This window comes from Chiloscyllium punctatum, chromosome 52 (genome assembly GCF_047496795.1).
Source record: "Chiloscyllium punctatum isolate Juve2018m chromosome 52, sChiPun1.3, whole genome shotgun sequence".
NCBI lineage: Eukaryota > Metazoa > Chordata > Chondrichthyes > Orectolobiformes > Hemiscylliidae > Chiloscyllium > Chiloscyllium punctatum.
This window is the reverse complement of record NC_092790.1, coordinates 18,591,758-18,613,777: the sequence shown is the minus strand read 5'-3', so window position 1 is coordinate 18,613,777 and position 22,020 is coordinate 18,591,758. Positions and strand designations below refer to the sequence as shown.

The following is a 22,020-nucleotide window of genomic DNA, read 5'->3' as shown; positions in this document are numbered from 1 at the left end:
TATGCTACACTCAGACAAAAAAAACAACTGAACACAGGTGAATGAGATCCAGTAAATCTCTGATGAACCCTCTCCACAGCTTGAGGATCCTTTCTGAAATAAAGTGCGCAGAACTGAACACAAATGTGATCCGACCAATGATGTGTGATTGAGATTGTGGGAAACATATCAAAACCAGCACTATAGTTATTAAAAGTCAGATGTCAAATTGTCCTTGCCATATAGACACTGCCAATGAGTGGATGAAGTTCACATCCCCAACAATTACTGCAGAACTGATACATAAGAGAATGTCCCAGTACAGATACAATGAGCCGAATGGTCTGCTTCTGAGCTGTGCCATATCAGCAATTCTAATTTTGGTGAGAAAGGTGATGACATGCTGTTGTGTTGCATATTGGTATAAAAATATCATACAAAACTGGACTGGCATGCAGAATAAAACTCACTTTCACAAACAAAAACACCAACAATGTCTGGGTACAAATTAAAACTAAATGTCTCAGTGATATCACAGATCCCAGACTCTCTCCCCAAACAAGAAACGTGTGACCATAATTCAGAATGGTTCTCAGAATAAAGCAGTTTCCCTTCTGCCATCACCTTATCTCCTTTCTCCCCCACTCACCCTCACAGTCAACTGACAGTCAACTCAGAAATCACAACATGCGGAAAAGATTAAGATCCAGTCTCAACACCCTAATAACAACTATCACAGAATGTATCACACAGACACAGAATATTGCTAGCGTCCACTTTAATACACAAGAGTAGACACTGACAAGTGCAGGCTGATAATTACACACTCATTCATGTTGCAGAAACAAATAAACGATGACGACCCTGTTACTGTGATGCAAATGTGTGACTAACAGTCTCCATTGGTCAGTTTCGGTTAACTTTTGTCACACATTCACACTGCAGTAACTGTCGGGAACAAATTAATAACCATGCTCTCATTCACAAAGCTAAAACTGACAGGAACAGAATGATAACTACACTCCCAGTTTCACACAGCATAAACTGACAAGTACAGTCTGATAATGACAGTCTCATATTCAGAGCAGATATATTGGTACCTGCACTGTTCACATTCACCAAACAGGATCTGACAAGTAGAAGTCAATAAGTAAATTAACATATTGACAATGCAGACATTGAGGAGCATAGATTGTAACTGCATTTACATACTGATATAGGTGAAACTGACAAGTACAGATGAATATCGACAGTCCCAATTCGCAGACCAGGAACAGACTGGTAAATACACTCACACGTTCACATAGGGGAAACGGACAGGTAGAATTGATACTTGTGTGCACATAGAAGAAGCTGACAAGTATACATTGATAACTACATTGGTTATATAAATGATTAGGAGTTTGGTGTTGAGATTATATTATCTCTAAATTGCAGTTGATACTAACCCAGGGAGAAGAGTGAATTGTGAAGATGATGCTGAGTGACTTCACAGGAAGATTGACAAGTTTACAAATGGGCAGAAATCTGGCAGATGAATTCCAATGCAGAGAAATGTGAGGTAATGCATTTTGCTAACAGAAACACACGGCAACAATGCAGGCTCAATGGTACGTCTTTGAAGGGAGCACTGGGGCAGAGGGACCTCGGGTTGACGTGTATCATTCTCTGAAGTTGGCCAGACAAGCTGAAACCTTTGTGAAGAAGGCTGATAGGATTCTTGCTGTTATAAATAGAGGCATTGAGGATAAAGCTGAGGAGACGATGCTCCACCTCCACAAATCAGACCACATTTGTGTTCAGTTCTGGGCAGTTTATTTAAGAAGCTTTAAGATCTGGAGAGGGTTCATTGAAGTTTTACGAGAATGGCAGCAGGAATAGAGGATTTTACATACAAGGAAGGATTAGTGATATCAGGCTCCTTCTCCTTGGAGCAGAGAAGATTAAGAGGGGGACTTTATGGAGATGTTCAAAATTATGAAGAATTTTGACAGGGAAAAGACAAATATTTTGTTACCATTACTTCGTATGTCAGGAACTGGAGGTCACAATTTCAAGATTGTCAGCAAGAGAGCGAGGAGTGAGATGAGAAATATCTTTACTCGGAGTTGTTAGGATTTGGATTGTGCAGCCTGAGATCGTGGTGGAGGTATGCTTCCATGTGAGGTATGAAATGAGAGCTGGGTATGTACTGGAAGTGATGAAATTAGAGGGCAATAAAGATCGGGCTAGAAAACAATCCTGCCTTGAATTGTTTCCAGCTCACAACAATTTAAACAAAACATGGAGAGTACATTTAGTTCATTGGCTCATCAGCCTGGACTCATTCGCCAGGAGATGAAATGGATATCCAAGTTAGGAATGATCAGCATAAAATCTCAAATCTCGGCCACCAACAGTTAGATTGTGCTACAGTGGGAATAGACTGACACACTGAGGGTTGTGGAAGAGACAATTATGCAGATGGTTTCTCAAGGCAAGTCCACCTTTGGAACTGACATCTTGCTGACTGAATTGAGACAAAGCCTAGCCTAGTCACAGTAACGTGACATTGCGATGCCTTCTCTTCCTTGTCCTCCTCATTTGCTGCAAGGTAGGATTGCTATTGATCGATTTGTGAAGCTTCACAGGCTTTCTTTTACGCTGTCTCACGATGTCTGTGGAAGGTTGACATAAACGTTTCTCTCTTCATCTTGACCTGGTTCCTCATCCCCTCCTGTATCTGTCTGCCTCAAGGTGGTGTATGTGATGCAGGGTCGTTGCTGCTCTGCTTGGTCAGTCTGAAAACAGGACAACATAGTAGACAGGAGCAGGACCAAAAGTAGTGTCATTGTGGACAGAGGAGGTTGTTATCTAAGAGTATGATGGAAATTTGATCCAGATGAAGTTTAATTTAGATAAATGTAAGGTGTTGCATTTTGGTAAGGCAAACCAGGGCAGGACTAATACTGTTAATAGTACAAGTCTGAGGAGTGTTTCTGAACAAACAGACCTAGGGGTGCAGGAAGACAGTTCCTTGAATGTGGTGTCACAGCTTCCCTTCACTGGTCAGAGCACTGACGGCAGGGGTTGGGCATCATGTTACAGCTGTACAGGACGTTGGTGAGGCCACTTTTAGAACACTGTCTACAGTGCTGGTCAACCTGCTGTGGAAAGGATGTTCTCAAGTTGCAAAGGGTACAGAAAAGATTTACAAAGATGTTACCACGACTGTAGATTTGAGTTATAACAAGAAGCTGCATAATCTGGGAGCTTTTCTACCAGTTTTTCAGAGACATAGGGGTGACCTGAGAGGTTATAAAATCACGAGGGGCATAGATAAGGTAAACAGCTATGGTCTTTTCCCCAGGGTAGGGGTGTCCAAAACTAGTGGGCACAGGTTTAAGGTGAGAGGGGAAAGATTAAAAAAGGATCTGAGAGGCAAATTTATCACACAGAGGACAGAGTATATGGAATGAGCCGCCAGAGGAAGTGGTAGAGGCAGGTACAATTACGTTTCAAAGACATTTGGAAAGGTACATGGATAAAAAAGGCTGAGAGCGATATGGGCGAAATGCAGACAAATGGGACTAGTTGAGTTTGGGAATGCTGTTAAGCTTGGGCAAGTTGGGCCAAAGGGCCTGTTTCCATGCCGTATAACTCTAAATTTGGATGAGAATAATAAACTTTGCCTGAAAGACAGAGTGTACAGGAGGAGCTGTGAATATCTGGGGTCGTTATCCAGACCAATTTCTCTTGGCAAAGCATGTGATCTCAACAAGCGAAAAACTGACCCTGGCAAACGTTATTTCTCTGTACTCTGAACAGGATGCGGTTATCTCTGCCAAAGTGGGAAGTGGATGCAAATCAGAAATGTCCTTGAACCAATCGACTTGCTCAGCCAGAAGTTGGTGAGGAATTTGGAAAGGATTAGGAGTCATGTGCAGGGCAGACTGGGTGAGGAGGACAGATTTCATTTCTTGAAGGACTATCACAGACAGGAACAGGAGAAAGCTATTTGGCCTCTCGAGCCTGCTCAGCCATTCAATAGCATCATGATTGATGCACCATTCCTCACGGTCACTTTCCTGCACTTAACATGTAACACTCAATTCCCCAACTGATCAAGAATCTACCTACCCCAGTCCCCTCACACAGCTCTGTGGCAAGGAGTTCCAAACACTCTCAACTTCTGAGAGAAGAAATTCCTCCTCGCCTCAGTCTTCGCCTGCCTATCCCTCACACTATGGGCAACTTAGCATGGCCAATCCATCTAAACTCCACATCTTTGGACTTTGGGAGGAAACCAGAACACCTGGAGAAAACCCAAGCAGAGAATGGGACAAGGTGCAAACTCCACACAGCCAGTCCCCCAAGGCTAGAATTGTTCCTGGGTCCCTGGTGCTGTGAGACATCAATGCTAACCACCCAGCCACTGAGCCACCCAATGTTTTTGCCATTGATCATGTAGGGGTTGGGTTGCTCAGTTGATTCTGTAGTTGGCTTACAATGTCGAGTCACGCTGACAGCTTGGAGTTCAATTGCTGCTCTGGTTGAGATTGCTGTGAACGATCATTCCCTGTGCCTTAGATGTGGCGACCCTCAGGTTAAATCATAAACAGTTGTTGCTTTTTCTCTCTCTTTCTCTCCCACACCTCTCTCTCTAATGAGACAATAGTGACTTTACATTAACTGCCAGCTAAAAACATAACTTTGCTGATTAAAAATTAACAGTCCTCTTTTTCACTACAAAATAATCTATGTGTTTCTTTCCTGATGCACCAGTGGAGTGAGCTATAAATAAAAGATATTTTACCAACAGGATATATCTGAATGAACTATGAGAGGATGCACAGGGAGATTTACCAGCAGGTTGCCTTGGGGGCTGGAGAGTTTCAGTGATTGAGAGAGATTGGACAGACTGGGATTGTTGACCTTACAGCAGAGTAGATTGAAAGAGAGGGATGTATAAAACAATGAGGGGTGAAGATAGGAAGGAACTTTCACCCCTTGACAGAGGTGGAGGAGGGGCATAGATTGGAGGTAAGGGCCAGGAGGTTTCGAGGGGATGTGAGGAAAATCTTGTTCACCCAGAAGGTGGTGGGAATCTGGAACTCACTGCCTGTAAGGTTGGGAGAAGATGAAACCCTTATCACATTGAAGGAGGATTTAGATGTGCATTGGTGACACCAGGGCTATGGGGCCAGGTGCAGAGGAAATAGGATTAGAGAATAGTGAGGTGGTTATTTCTGACCGGCACAGACTCGATGGGCCTTTTCCTTGGCTGTAGATCTCTCACTTTGAGATGTGTATTCTACATCCAAGATACCAACCAACTGCAATGTGATTTTGTACATTTCATGTTCAGAGAGGAGGGGTTTGTCTTCAAAAGACAGATTGAGTAGTCAAGGCCAATACTCTCTGTAGTTTAGAGGAATGAGAGGAGATCCAACTGAGGGATATAGGACGCTAAAGGGGGTGGGATTGACAAAGGAGACAGAGAGAGGATGTTTCCTCATGTGGGACAATTTAGAACGAGAGGGTCATTGTTTCAGAAGAGCATGGGACAGATTGAAAACAGAGATGCTGAGAAATGGCTTCTCTCCAAGGGAGAGGGCTAGGAATCTCTGGGACTTCACCCTTTCCTCCCCCCCCCCGCCCCCCCTCTTCAGGACACTAAACAAATTGAAGGAGGGGACTGACAGATTGTTAATCAGTGAGGAGTTAAAGGGAGTGGGGGCAGGAAATTGGGGCTGAGACTGGGATGTGTTGTGTTGGTTGGCCAGCTGCCTGAACACTTTTTCGTGTGGGTGACTCATAGCACATGCTCAGAAAGCTCTGAATCTGAGGGACTAAACTGTGCGATGCATCACAATATATTAGTCACTTAGTGCCAAGACCATAAGATATAGCAGCCATTCATCCCATCAAGTCTGCTCCAACATTCCATCATGGCTAATATGTTTGTTAATCTCATTCTCCTGCCTTCTCTCTGTAACAGTTGATCCTTCTACTGATAAAGAACCTATCTATCTCTGTCTTAAAGACATCATGACAGCTGTCTGCAGTAATGTTTTCCATTTCGAAAACAGTCTCTATCTCTGTTCTTCCTACTAAAGTACATAACTTCACACTTTCCCACATTGTATTCCATCTGCCATTTCATTGCCCACTCTCTTCCCCTGTCCAAATCCCTCTGCAGCCTCCCTGCTTCCTCAACAATACCGGTCCTTCCACTTATCTTTGTATCATCAAAGAAACACTCAGGATAATGAAATGGCAATGCTCCTCATGTGAATGATGCTAGACCTAAAATGAATGACTCCTTGCCCCAAAGACCATGGCCACTCTCAGACATTAAGCTGTTGTACTGGGGAAAACAACAGATTGATGTCCCAGGGCCTAAAATTTAGGCATCTCCTCAAAACAGGATGTCAGATAAAGCAAAGTCAATCAGTGTAACGTTTCCTCTTCCAATTCACATTGCTCTGTTGTTAATTTAGTTGACATAGATGGAACATGTCTATGATTTAGATGATTGCAAACACTATCGATTATTAATAAATTCAAATGATGTAAAAGGATTCATGGACCTTCACTCCTTGCCATGAGCAAGAGAAACATCAGTGATGCTTAAAAGTGGCTGGGATTTTCAGGGTTAAGATAAACTGAAGAAAATCTCTACTTTCACTGAATGAGAAACATTATATAAGTATATATTTTGTCCTGTCCCACCATTTCTTGGTTTGGAGATGATGAAAACTGAGTACACCAAACTGCTGTCTATTTCGGAGTCATCTACAATCAGAAAACAATAAGCAAAGTGAACTGAAAGGTTAGAGATCAGAATGTTAAACCAACAGCAAACGATGCCTCAAAATTAAATATAGAGTAATAATTAAGGTCACAGCCCCAAACCAGCAGGAACACAAACCTAAGCTCTTGGCTATATATCAACCTTTTCAAAGCAGTTCATGAACCAGGTGACTCAATAACATTAAATGGGTATTTTGCATCAACATTCACTACAAAGTTAGTATCTCCCCTCCCAGAACAAGCTCACAAAGGGAAGGTGGAGGCCCTGGGGTAAATTACATTCTTTTATTATTCACTCATGGCACATGGGTATCACCCACTGGACCCAGCATTTATTGCCCAACTCATCCCTACTTGTTCCCTTGAGAAAGTAGAGATGAGCTGCTTTCTTACACTGCTGCAGTCCATGTGCTGTAGATAGACACACATTGGATGGCAAGTTGTCTTCAACAGTAAACAGTCAGTCCCCAGGTGGCAAACAATCTGTCCCTGCTGCATTTTTCCCAACAATTTCTGTGTTTCTTTTTATTTCTGACACTCAGTGCCTGAAGAAAGCTAATGAAATGCTGGCCTTTATATTGAGAGGACTGGAGTACAAGGATGCAGAAGGGATGCTGCAGTTATACAAACCCCTTGTTAGACCCCACTTGGAGCAGATCTGTGCACCACACCTGAAGAAGGATAGATTAGCCTGGGAGGAAGTACATCGTGAGTTTACAAGAATGATACCTGGGCTTCAGGGATTAAGTTATGTGGAGAAATTACACAAATTAAGCCTGTTCTGTCCAGAATTTACACGGTTCAGGGATGATCTGATTGAAGATATTAACAGGAAAAGACGGGGTGGATAGATTGAAAGTGTTTCCACTGTTTGGGGATCATAGAAATTGGGAGGGCATAGCCGGACAACTCAGACCAGACTGTTCAGGACAGATGTTCGTAAGTCCTAATATGCACAGAGGCTGGGGGAGGTTTGGAACTCTCTTCCACAACAGCAGGCATTGCTGGATCAGTTGTTAGTTTTAAATCTGAGAGGTAAGTTTTTTGTTCAGGAAAGTTTTTAAGGGAATAAGGGCCAAAGGCAGGTCTACGGAGTCAGGTCACAGATTAGGCATTGAATGGTGGAACGGGCTCAAGGGACTCCTCCATGGCCTCTTCCTGCTCCTTTAAATGAATATTCCACAGTAATAAACCACTTGCAGTTACAAAGTGGCATTCCCACACACTAGAGCAATTAGTGATTTCAAATAGAAATTGAAAGTCCAAATACTTTATTTTCACACATTCCAGATCCCCACCATCCTCTGGGTAAAACAATCCTCAAATCGTTCTCAAAACCTCTTTCCCTTCACTTTAAAATGATGTCCCCCCCTTGTTACTGACCCTTCGACTAAGGGAAACAGCTGCTTCCATTCCTCCCTGTCCATGTCCCTCATAATAGAATCATAGAGTCACTCAGCAAGGAATCAGACCCTTCGGACCAACTAGTCCATGTCCAACTAGATTCATAGAATCATAAACTTTTACTGTACAGAAGGAGATAATTCGTGTCTGTACCAGCTCCTGAATGAGCTACCCAGCTAGTCCCAGTCTCCAGCCCTATACCATCATCCCTTTCAAATTTATATTCAGCTCTCTTTTCAAACCTCCTATGCAATCCGCCTCCACCACTGTCCCAAGCAGCACATTCCAAACCCAACAAGCCAAATAAGTTTCTCCTCATCTCACACTCTCACTGAAAATCTTGAAATTCTGACCAGCCAGTTACTAATAGACTAATGAGTGGGAAACAATAAGTTGCTTTCCCGTCAGAATTGTTCAAACTTTCAATGTCTCAATAAGGTCAACATTTCATCTTCTCTGCTCAAAAGCGAATAAGCTCAATCTCTTGAACCTTTCCCTGAATCTAAAATCCCTCATCGTTGTGATCATTCTCGTAAATCTCCTTCACACTGTCTGCAGGGTTTGAACCTCCTTCCTTAAGTAAAGTGTCCAGAACAGAAGAAAACCAGCCTGGGTAATAGAAGGCCAACTCCCTTTATCAAATGTATTTCTAAATTCAGCGACTGTTGCCTGTGAAGGTAAAGTGTTATACACATACAAAGAAATACCCAACACATCAAAGATGTGTCTCCATTATAATCTAATATTCTCCATTCAAGACTTGTGCTGTCACTGGAATTAATTTCTTTTCCGCTCTCTGCTTTGTGTTGGGTGTCAGGTTAGTTCAGTTGGCTGGATGGCTGGTTTGGAATGTGCAGTAACATCGACAGCGTGGGTTTGAATCTCTCACTGATTGAGGATACCATGAAGGACTGTCCTCCTCCACTCCTTCCCTTGTGTGAGGCATGGTAACACTCAGGTTGAACCACCACCTACCAGTTATCACTCTCTCCCTCTGACACTTCAGCTGAGGTCCACCAGTGTCTTCTACAACTTCAACATCACCTCCTTGTTCTCGGACTCTATGCCCCTATTAATAAAGCTGAGGATGCTGTGCGTTTCATTAACTGCTCTCTCCCGCGTTAAGGCGCCTTCACTGATCTGTGGATATATACCCCCAACTCCCCCTGCTCCTGCACCCCCTTTAGAATTTTACCCCCTACTTTTTATTGTCTTTTCGTTTCTTTCAACAAACATCCTTCACCAAATTTGTGTGGAATCACTTTTGTCTTTATTTTCCAATGTTCACGAATTAAAACCTATTTTGTTAAATCAAACTTAATTTTCACCCTCCTAGTAGTTTTGCTACTAACTAATAATATAGCTCCACAAGAACATACAAGCTAGAATCAGGTTGAGTCCATTTGGCCCATCAGGAACCTGCTCCACTAATCCCACCTCAGCCTCAACCCCACTTTCCCGCAAACACCCCCTTTGACCCATCATAGATTAACAATCTGTCTGTCTCCTCCTCCAATTTATGCAGTGTCCTGAGTGAGGGGGTTGGGAGGAGTGATCCCACAGATTTACAACCCTCTCCACATTTGAGAGAATTCATTCCTCCTTACCTCTGTTTTCCGTCTGCCCAGCCCCTTATCCTGAAATGATAACTTCTTGTTCTAGATTCTCCCACATGAGCAAACATCCTCTCTCCAACTCCTTTGTCAATACCCCCTTTAGCATTTTATAACCTTCAGTTAGATCGGTCTTACAAACTCCAGAGAAACTGCTTAATTTCTCATCCAAGACAAACCCGTCATCTCTGGAAATGATTGAGTGAATCTCCTCTGAACTACATCCAGTATAAACTGCATCTGTCCTCAAGTAAAGAGATCAAAATTGTACCAGTCTCTTCTCATAAGACTAAAACTTTCATCTGGGCAATCAATTCAGTGATCTCCTTTGAACTCCCTCCACTTCAACTATATCCCTCCTCAAGTAAAGGGATCAAAAATATCTGCAGTACTCTGGATGTGGAAACTGAGCACGGGTGGTGGATGGAGTGGATGTGTTGCCAGTCAAGCAGGGGCTGTGTTGTCCCTGGACGGTGTTCAGCTTCTCAAGTGTGGTCTACAATGTGCACTGCAGGCATGACTGAGCAGTGTGTGGGTGCGTACGTGAAACTATGCGTAAGTGTCAATGAAAATGTGGGTCTCTCTCTCTCTCTCACACACACACAGACACGTACACTTTCATACTCTCACTCAAACGTACTCACACACATATTCTCTCATACGCACACTATGTGAGCAACATCAGTTTGAAACCTACACAGAGTGCCAACTGGAGAACGATCACCGGGGTTACCTGCTGGAGTGTCTCACTCACCTTGTTTCCAATCCCCGAGTTTAATGGGAAGCAATGTGAGGAGAGAAAGGATCAGAAACAGTGGGACAATGAGTACTGCCATCTCAATGCTGTGTGCCTGTGCTGGATTCAGAGACGATTTCCTGTCAATAACATCATCCCTTCAGCAAACACCAACCCCAGTGCTCACTGTCGCCCTGCGAACACTAGTACGTTTGGAGGGAAACCCTCATGTCTGAAAATTCCCTCCAAACCCTCACCATTGCAGTAGCATCATTGTAGCTGTGCAGCCTCTCTCATTAACAATATCCCACCAATCCAACTCAAACTATTCGATGCTAAACTCAAAAGATCGCTCTGCACCAACTCTCTCTAAATTGTCAACTAGAAATTACTGTCTCTCATTTTCACGGCCTGCATATATCGAGGCAAATCTTGCCTTATCCTCCACCAGTTGGCGGCAACTGGGCCATTCACAGAGAAACATCTAAAATATCATCAGGAGGCGGCCATTCGGCCCCTCTAGTCTGCTCCGCCCATTCAAAGGGATCATGGCTGATCACCCAACGCAGTCCCTTGTCTCCCCACTCTCTTCCTTTAGCCCCCAAAGAACTCAATCCAACTCCTTCCTGAACAACATTCAGTGTTCTGGCCCTGACTGCTTTCTGTGACAGAGAATTCCACAGGCTCCCCACTCTCTGGGTAAAGACATTTCTCCCCATCTCAGTCCCACTCCATTTCCTTTTGACTGTGACCCCCGGTTCTGGACTCTCCGCCTGGTCACTGGGAACACCCTCCCCATGTTTATTCTGTTTCATCGTTGTTCAAGCTTTTGGTTTCTGGGAGATTCCCCCTTAATTCTTCTAAACTCCAGTAAGTGTCACCCTAATCATTCCAGTCTCTCTCCATCTGTCAGTCCTTCCATCCCAGTCATCATTCTGGGAAACCTTCGCTGCACCCCCTCCATAGGCACAATATCCTTCCTCAAATAAGGAAACCACAAACTGCTCACACAGTTCTCCAGGGTGTGCTCTCACCGTGTCCGATTGTAGCGAGACATTCCTTCACTTGGACTTGAATCCTATTGCTATGAAGGCCTCCCTTATCTGAGAAAGGATATTTCTCTCTCTCTCTCTCTCCCTCCTTCCTACCTCCCTCTCCTCCCTCCTCCCCCCCACCCCCACAGATGCTGCCGACCTGCTGAGTTTCTGAAGCAATTTTTCAGTGTTCATGTCAAGACTTCTGGACTCCAGTGAAGAACGTGCACAGATCAAAGATGAAGAATAAGTTACCTGGCTCTGTGAGGTTGATGGAATTCCTGGTCACATTAAATATCGTTCCAACCCCTGTTGATTGCGACGCACTGGTATCTGCCTTGGTGCTGGGACTGAAAGGACTCAATGGCCAGCTCTCTCCTGTCTGAGCTAAAGTTGTAATTCCCACTGGCATTGTTTAAGGCTTATCTTTGAAAGTATGGTCCTGTACGTCGACACAAAACACACACTAGATGATTCCCAAGTGGATCCTCCATTTTATTGACTCTGGGGGTGAGGAAAACCCCAGCAACAGGAACTGGAACAAAACAAGACAAAGAGGAAATAATAGATTGGATGTTGAAATTGTCGTTTTTTCGCAGATGTTAACTTCTATGACAGGATAATAACTAACAGAAAGGAGAAATAAAACAACTGAGATTTCACATCATTGCAAAGTCTCCATCTGTTGTAAAATCTACACTTCGAAAGATTTGTGTTAACTATGGATGGTCAAATAGAACATCATCCAACCATTGCCGCCTGATGTTCAATGGTACTACCAATGCAGTCCCCAACCCCTGCAATGTCAAATCTTGGGAGTTACCGTCACTGTTCCCACCCCCCGCAGTATCAACATCTGCGGGTTACTGTCACTGTCCGTACCCCCACCCCACATTCAACAGCCTGGGGGTTACTGTCACTGTCCCCATCCCCAAACCACATTCAACATCCCGGGAGTTACTGTTACTGTCCCCACACCCCACAGTAACAACATCCTGTCACTGTCCCCACCCCCACCCCACTGTCATCATCCTGCAGGTTACTATCACAGTCCATCCCACCACACTGTCAACATCCTGGGGGTTGGCATCACTGTCCCCATCCCACAGCCCACTTTGATCATGATCCATGCCAGTCAAAAGCAACCACCTCTGTTTTCTAATACCATACTCCCAGTCATAAGGTCACAGAACAGAAATAAGCCCTTCAGCCCAACACATCTATGCTGACCAGGTCCCCAAACAGAACTAGTCCATTTGTTTGTGTTTGGCCCATATCCGTCAAAACCTTTCCTATCCATGTATCTTTCCAAATGTCTCTGAAAGGTTGTTACTGTACCCACTTCTACCACTTCCTGTTGCAGCTCATTCCAAATACGCACCACCCTCTGTGTGAAAACGTTAACCCTCAGGTCACTTTTAAATCTTTCCCCTCTCACCCTAAACCACTGCCCTCCAGTTTTGGACTCCCTCCCCTGGGGAAAAAAAGACCTTGGCTACTCACCTTATCCAAGCCACTATTTCTGCAACAATATACTTCTGAAACATCAAGAACCACTTAATCTGACTCTAGCTTTGGATTGGAAGTGCACATATAAATCGTTCTTCGATGTGATGAGGATTTCTGCCTCTCACACCCTTACAGGCAGTGAGTTCCAAATTCCCTACCACCCTTTGAGTGAAAATGTTTTCCCTCACATCCCCCTCTGAACCTCCTGTCCCTTACCTTCTATCTATGCCCCTCCCCCAGTCATTGATCCCTCCTTCGAAGGGGTGGGGGAGGTTTCTTTCTGTCTACGCCCCTCATCATTTTATACATCACAATCATGTCCCCACACTCTCAATCTGCTCTGCTCTAAGGAAAACAACCCCAGTCTGTCCAATCTCTCTCCATCACTGAAACTCTCCAGCCCCCAAGGCAACATCCATAAGACCATAAGACATAGGAGCGGAAGTAAGGCCATTCGGCCCATCAAGTCCATTCCCCCATTCAATCATGGCTGATGGGCATTTCAACTCCACTTACCTGCATTCTACCCTTAGCCCTTAATTCCTTATGACATCAAGAATTTATCAATTTCTGCCTTGAAGACATTTAGCGTCACAGCCTCCACTGCACTCTGTGGCAATGAATTCCACAGGCCCACCACTCTCTGGCTGAAGAAATGTCTCCACATTTCTGTTCTGAATTTACCCCCTCTAATTCTAAGGCTGTGTCCATGGGTCCTAGTCTTCTCGCCTAATGGAAACAATTTCCTAGCGTCCACCCTTTCCAAGCCATGTATTATCTTGTAAGTTTCTAGTAGATCTCCCCTTAATCTTCTAAACTCCAATGAATACAATCCCAGGATCCTCAGCCGTTCCTCATATGTTAGACCTACCATTCCAGGGATCATCCGTGTGAATCTCCGCTGGACACGCTCCAGTGCCAGTATGTCCTTCCTGAGGTGTGGGGACCAAACCTGGACACAGTACTCCAAACGGGGCCTAACCAGAGCTTTATAAAGTCTCAGTAGCACAATGGAGCTTTTAGATTCCAACCCTCTTGAGATAATTGACAACATTGCATTTGCTTTCTTAATCACGGACTCAACCTGCATGTTTACCTTTAGAGAATCCTCAACTAGCACTCCCAGATCCCTCTGTACTTTGGCTTTACGAATTTTCTCACCGTTTAGAAAGTAGTCCATGCATGTATTCTTTTTTCCAAAGTGCAAGACCTCGCATTTGCTCATATTGAATTCCATCAGCCATTTCCTGGACCACTCTTTCAAACTGTCTAGATCCTTCTGCAGCCTCCCCACTTCCTCAGTACTACCTGCCTGTCCACCTAACTTTGTATCATCGGCAAACTTCGCTAGAATGCCCCCAGTCCCTTCATTCAGATCATTAATATATAATGTGAACAGCTGCGGCCCCAACACTGAACCCTGCAGGACACCGCTTGTCACCGGCTGCCATTCCGAAAAAGAACCTTTTATCCCAACTCTCTGCCTTCTGTCAGACAGCCAATCCTCAATCCATACCAGTAGCTCACCTCGAACACCATGGGCCCTCACCTTGCTTAGCAGCCTCCCGTGTGGCACCTTATCAAAGGCCTTTTGGAAGTCGAGATAGACCACATCCACTGGGTTTCCCCGGTCTAACCTACTTGTCACCTCTTCAAAGAACTCCAACAGGTTTGTCAGGCACGACCTCCCCTTACTAAATGCATGTTGACTTGTTCTAATCCGACCCTGCTTTTGCAAGAATTTAGAAACCTCATCCTTAATGATGGATTCTAAATTTTACCAACAACCCAGGTTAGGCTAATTGGCCTATAATTTTCCATCTTTTGTCTTGATCCTTTCTTGAACAAGGGGGTTACAACAGCAATCTTCCAATCATTCGGGATTTTCCCTGACTCCAGTGAATTTTGAAAGATCTCAACCAACGCCTACGCTGTTTCCTCAGCCACCTCCCTCAGAACTCTAGGATGTAGCCCATCGGGGCCAGGAGATTTATCAATTTTAAGACTTTTTAGCTTTTACATAGAACATAGAACATAGAACATTACAGCGCAGTACAGGCCCTTCGGCCCTCGATGTTGCGCCGATCAAAGCACCCCTAACCTACACTAAGCCACTATCCTGCATATACCTATCCAATGCCCGCTTAAATACCCATAAAGAGGGAGAGTCCACTACTGCTACTGGCAGGGCATTCCATGAACTTACGACTCGCTGAGTGAAGAACCTACCCCTAACATCAGTCCTATATCTACCCCCCCCTTAATTTAAAGCTATGCCCCCTTGTAATAGCTGACTCCATACGTGGAAAAAGGTTCTCACTGTCAACCCGATCTAACCCCCTAATCATCTTGTACACCTCTATCAAATCACCCCTAAACCTTCTTTTCTCCAATGAAAACAACCCCAAGTGCCTCAGCCTTTCCTCATAGGATTTTCCTACCATACCAGGCAACATCCTGGTAAACTTCCTCTGCACCCGTTCCAGTGCCTCCACATCCTTCCTATAGTATGGCGACCAAAACTGCACACAATATTCCAGATGCGGCCGCACCAGAGTCTTATACAACTGCAGCATGACCTCAGGACTCCGGAACTCAATTCCTCTACCAATAAAAGCCAGTACGCCATATGCCTTCTTCACTGCACTATTTACCTGGGTGGCAACTTTCAGAGATCTGTGTACATGGACACCAAGATCCCTCTGCTCTTCCACACTACCAAGTAGTCTACCATTAGCCCAGTAATCCATCTTTTTATTACTCTTACCAAAGTGAATCACTTCACACTTAGCTACATTGAACTCCATTTGCCACCTTTCTGCCCAGCTCTGCAGCTTCTCTATATCCCGCTGTAACCTGCCATATCCTTCCTCACTGTCTACAACTCCTCCGACTTTCGTATCATCCGCAAACTTGCTCACCCAACCTTCTAACCCTTCCTCCAGGTCATTTATAAAAATGACAAACAGCAATGGTCCCAAAACAGATCCTTGCGGAACACCGCTAGTGACGGCACTCCAAGATGAACCTTTGCCATCAACTACTACCCTCTGTCTTCTTCCAGAGAGCCAATTCCTAATCCAAACCTCCAACTCACCTTCAATGCCATATCTCTGTATTTTCTGCAGTAGCCTACCATGGGGGACCTTATCAAACGCCTTACTAAAATCCATATATACCACATCTACCGCTTTCCCCTCATCTACCTCCTTAGTCACCTTCTCAAAGAATTCAATAAGGTTTGTGAGGCACGACCTGCCCTTCACAAAACCATGCTGACTATCCTTGATCACATCACTCTTATCCAGATGTGCATAAATCCTATCCCTTACAATTCTCTCTAAGACTTTGCCCACAACAGAAGTGAGACTCACTGGCCTATAGTTACTAGGATTATCCCTACTCCCCTTCTTGAACAAGGGAACCACGTTTGCTAGCCTCCAGTCCTCTGGCACTACTCCTGTCGACAAAGAGGACACAAAAATCAAGGCCAATGGCTCTGCAATCTCCTCCCTTGCTTCCCAGAGAATCCTAGGATAAATACCATCAGGCCCAGGGGACTTATCTATTTTCACCCTTGCCAGAATTTCCAACACCTCTTCTCTACATATCTCAAAGCCATCCATTCTACTTATTCGTGCCTCAGTATTTATATCGACAACAATGTCCTGTTGCTGAGTGAATACTGACGAAAAGTATTCATTCAGCGCCTCCCCAATCTCTTCAGCCTCCACACGCAACTTCCCATTACTATCCTTGATTGGACCTATTCCTTCCCTAGTCATTCTTTTATTCCTAACATACCTATAGAAAGCCTTAGGGTTTTCCCTAATCCTACCAACTAAGGACCTTTCATGTCCCCTCCTTGCTGCTCTTAGCTCTCTCTTCAGGTCCTTCCGGGCTACCTTATAACTCTCAATTGCCCCTATTGAACCTTCACGCCTCATCTTTACAAAGGCCGCCCTCTTCCATTTAACAAGGGATTCCAACTCCTTATTAAACCACGGCTCCCTCACACGACCCTTTCCTCCCTGCCTGATAGGTACGTACTTATCAAGGACACTCAATAGTTGCTCCTTGAACAAGTTCCACATATCAATTACGCTCTTGCCTTGGAATCTACTTTTCCAATCCACACATCCTAAGTCATGCCTCAACGCATCATAATTTCCCTGCCCCCAGCTATAACTCTTGCCCTGTAGTACACACTTATCCCTCTCCATCACGAGAGTAAAAATCACCGAATTGTGGTCACTGTCTCCAAAGTGCTCACCTACCTCTAGTTCTAATACCTGGCCTGGTTCGTTACCCAGAACCAAATCCAGTATGGCCTCACCTCTTGTAGGCTTATCTACATATTGTGTCAGGAAACTCTCCTGCACACATTGCACAAACACTGACCCATCTAACGAACTTGAGCTATAGCTTTCCCAATCAATATCAGGAAAGTTAAAGTCTCCCATAACAATCACCCTATTACTGTCGCTCTTCTCCTGAATCATCTTCACAATCCTTTCTTCAACGATTCTAGGACTATTAGGAGGCCTGTAAAAGACTCCTAACAGGGTGACCTCACCTCTCCTATTCCTAACCTCCACCCAAACTACCTCAGATGGCAAATCTTCGTCCATCTTCCTTTCCACCGCTGGAATACTATCTTTGACAAGCAAAGCCACACCCCCCCCTCTTTTGCCCCCACCTCTGACCCTACTAAAACATTTAAACCCTGGAACCTGCAACAGCCAATCCTGTCCCTGATCTAGCCATGTCTCCGTAATAGCCACAACATCGAAGTCCCAGGTACCAACCCACGCTGCGAGTTCACCTACCTTATTTCGTATACTTCTGGCATTAAAGTACACACACTTCAAGCCACTCTTCTGTTTACAGGCACCCTCCTTTAAGATTGATGCCATATTCCTAACCTCCCTACACTCCAGGTCCTGCACCCTAAAGCTACAGTCTGGGTTCCCATGCCCCTGCAGAGTTAGTTTAAACCCCCCCCAAGAGCACTAGCAAACCTCCCCCCAAGGAGGTTTCTAGCATTTTCTCTTTTGTAATGGCAACCATACTCAACTCAGCCCCCTGACTCCCTTTAATTGTTGGGATATTACTCATGTCTTCCACTGTGAAGACTGATGCAAAGTACTTATTAAGTTCTCCTGCTATTTCCTTATCTACCATCACTAGGCTTCCAGCATCAATTTGAAGTGGCCCAATATCTACTTTTGACTGTCGTTTGTCTCTTGTGTGTTGAAAGAAACTTTTACTATCATTTCTAATATTACTGGTTAGCCGATCTTCATATTTGATCCTCTCCTTCCTTATTTCTCTCTTTGTTATCCTCTGTTTGTTTTTGGAGCCTTCCCAATCTTCTGATTTCCCAGTGCTCTTGGCCACTTTCTCGGATCTCTCTTTTTCTTTGATAGATTTCCTGACTTCCTTTGTCAGCCATGGCTGTCTAATCCCTCCCCGGATAATCTTTCTCTTCTTGGGGATGAACCTCTGTACAGCATCCTCAATTTTACCCACAAACCCCTGCCATTTTTGCTCTACTGTCTTCCCTGCGAGGCTCTGCTTCCAGTCTATTTTCGTCAGTTCCTCTCTCTCATGCCCTCTAATTACCTTTATTTAACTGTAACACCATTACATCCGACTTTGCCTTCTCTCTTTCAAACTGCAGACTGAACTCTACCATATTATGATCGCTGCTTCCTAAGTGTTCCCTTACTTTAAGATTTTTTATAAAGTCTGGTTCATTGCATAGCACTAGGTCCAGAATAGCCTGCTCCCTTGTGGGCTCCATGACAAGCTGCTCCAAAAAGCCATCCTATAAGCATTCCATGAATTCCCTTTCTTTGGATCCACTGGTAACATTATTTACCCAGTCCACCTGCATATTGAAGTCTCCCATGATCACCGTGACCTTGCCTTTCTGACATGCCTTTTCTATTTCCCGTTACATGTTGCGCCCCTGGTCCTGACCACTGTTAGGAGGTCTGTACATAATTCCCACTATGGTTTTTTTGCCTTTGTGGTTCCTCAATTCCACCCACACAGACTCCACATCATCCGATGCTATGTCATTCAGCGCCATAGATTTAATTTTGTTCTTAACTAACAAGGCAACCCCGCCCCCTCTGCCCACCTCCCTGTCTTTTCGATAAGTTGAAAACCCTTGAATGTTTAACTGCCAGTCCTGACCCCCCTGTAACCACCTCTCTGTGATGCCTACCACATCATAATCATTCACAATGATCTGTGCCATTAGTTCATCTGCTTTGTTAATTGAATGTTCGTAGCATTCGTAAAGTGCCTTAATGCTAACTTTCTTATCATTAGAGATATTGGAAGTCATAAGATGTCCTAAGTTATCCTTCCTTTTTGCTGCATTCCCAGGCTGTCTCAAGTTTAAATCTGCCTGCACATATGCTATCCTGCTGCTTATCTTTCCATTTAACTCCATACTCCCTGTCGCTTTCACTTTCCCTTCCCCCCCAACTCAGAAGTTTAAAGTCCTACTGACCACCCTATTTATCCTCTTAGCTAGAACATTGGTACCTACTCGGTTCAGGTGGAGACTGTCCCAACAGTACAGATCCCCCCGGTTCCAAACCTGATGCCAATGCCCCATGAAATGGAATCCCTCTTTCCCACACCAATCCCTTAGCCATGTGTTTACTTCCCTAATTTTCTTGTCCCTATGCCAATTGGCACGTGGCTCGGGCAGTAATCCGGAGATCATGACCCTTGAGAACCTGTACTTCAATTTCCTTCCTAGTGTTCGATAATCCCCAAACAGGTCTTCCATCCCAGCTTTGCCTAAGTTGTTAGCCCCAACGTGGACCACAACAACTGGATCGTCCCCCTCCCGCTCCAATATCCTTTCAAGCCAGTCAGAGATGTCCCGCACCCTGGCACCGGGTAGGTAACACACCATGTGAGACTCCCGATCCACCTTGCAAAGGATACTATCTATCCCCCTAATTATAGAATCCCCAATACAACTACTTGTCTTTTTGCTCCCCCCTCTTGAATGGCCTTCTGCACCATGGTGCTGTGGTCAGCTGGGTCATCCTGTCCAGAGCCCTTTTCCTCATCCATACAGGGAGCAAGAATCTCATACCTGTTGGACAAGGTCAAGGGCTGAGGCTCCTGCACTCAGGTTCCCCCTACCTGCCTCACTTACAGTCACATTCTGATGTCCCTGGTAAATCTCCCTCTATATGCTTCCCCAGTGCCATCACATTGCTCTGATAATGTCGATTTGCATAGAGATGCTTAAAAACTCACTGAAATGGCGATACATTTGTAGTTCAGGGGAGACTCTGCTGGTTAGAAACGGCACAATATTAATTGCCCACTTGACTTTTGCTGATGTTGATTGTGTGTATGGTTCTGCAGTGGTTGGAGTATTCCCACTAAATCTCTTCACCATCCTTACAGAAAATATATTCAACTGGGATCAAACAGAGTAGTTTAACAAGGTGCTGTCTCCCTTCACTACCTTATTTCCAGGGCGGGCACTCAGCTCCAGGACTAACACAGGGACGCCTGTGATTAAAGCAAACAGTTCGGCACTTTTCTAAGGCAGGAGTTGTTGTGTTCAGCAACACAAACAGTACTCCCACCAGTTACAGAGTCACTGAGAGTCAGAGAGAGACAGAGGGTCACAGAGAGGCAGGGAGAAACAGAGAGAGACATAGACACACACACTGGGACATAGAGTTTTAAAGAAACAGAGTCAAACAGAGTCAGAAAGAGGCACAAAATCACAGCGTCATCGAGATTAATCGACAGAGTTAAAGCAAGTCATAGACAGTCAAACAGAGATAGATAGAGACCTCGCGGTTTGTACAAGATCAATCGACATAATCAGAGAGTTCAAGCAAGTCATGGACAGTCAGTTACAGAGAGAGATAGATGTATAGAGAGAGGGAGACGGAGAAAGACCTCGCGGTTTGTACAAGATGCCTCACTAGGAGGGGGAATCTCTCCTGTCCCCCTCCACCCCCCAATAACCACCATCCTGACCCTCGGGAACGGGACATGTTGACACAGTCCGCTCTCCCTCGGCGCTTTTCCTTCCCGCGTGGCCCCGGCGCCATTTTAGCTTCAGGCCCCGCCCCCTCAGGCCCCGCGCGAGATGGCGGTTAACGGCCGCCTCGTGCCCCAAGTGACCGTTAGCAGCTGCTTCAGGGGAAAGACTCTTTAAAGGGACAACCCTTTCAGGAGAGAGAAACAACAGGGCCGGCTCCGGGACTCACCAAACTCAATAATAATGACAAATACACACACAGACAGAGAGGTGGGAGTGAACAAGAAACTGTGCGGCGGCACATCAAGACCAAAGGCCACTCTCCCGAGGGACGGCTGCCCCCGGACTCGAAACGTTGACTCCGCTCTCTCTCTGTCTGTCTCTGGACAGATGGTGCCAGACCTGAAGCACAAACAAGGTCCTCGGGGGTGAGTCCGAGTTCAGGATCCTATTAAGGTTCGGTTGGTAGATGGATGACAGTGTGGGAGGGTATACAATGGGATTAGAAGAATAGAGACAGAGACTGTTTCCTAAAATGGGGAAAGGTTTCGGAAATCTGAAGCACAGAGGAACTTGGGATCCGAGTTCAGGATTCTCTTCAGGTTAACAGGCAGGTTCAGTTGGCGGTTAGGAAGGCAAATGTAATAAAGAACAAAGAAAATTTATAAGTTAAAAACAATGACTGCAGATGCTGGAAACCAGATTCTGGATTAGTGGTGCTGGAAGAGCACAGCAGTTCAGGCAGCATCCAAGTAGCTTCGAAATCGACGTTTCGGTCAAAAGCCCTTCATCAGGAAAGAAACTTTCTAGCCCAGCAGCAGGCCCTTTGGCCTGAGCTGATCCAAATCCGCTGTCTAAACCTGTCGGTCAATTCCTAAGCCTCTGTATCCCTCTGCTCCCCACCTACTCATG

The 22,020-nt window shown here is 45.0% G+C and overlaps 1 long non-coding RNA gene across 1 annotated transcript; it reads right to left on the bottom strand.

Moving 5' to 3' along the window:
- Nucleotides 1-705: 705 nt before the first annotated feature.
- On the bottom strand, nucleotides 706-21,114 carry LOC140470845 (uncharacterized). The gene is made up of 3 exons (XR_011956748.1): nucleotides 20,364-21,114; nucleotides 11,817-12,096; nucleotides 706-2,759 (listed from the first exon to the last, which is right to left on the bottom strand). It is a non-coding gene; the product is annotated as an uncharacterized lncRNA (long non-coding RNA).
- Nucleotides 21,115-22,020: the final 906 nt, after the last annotated feature.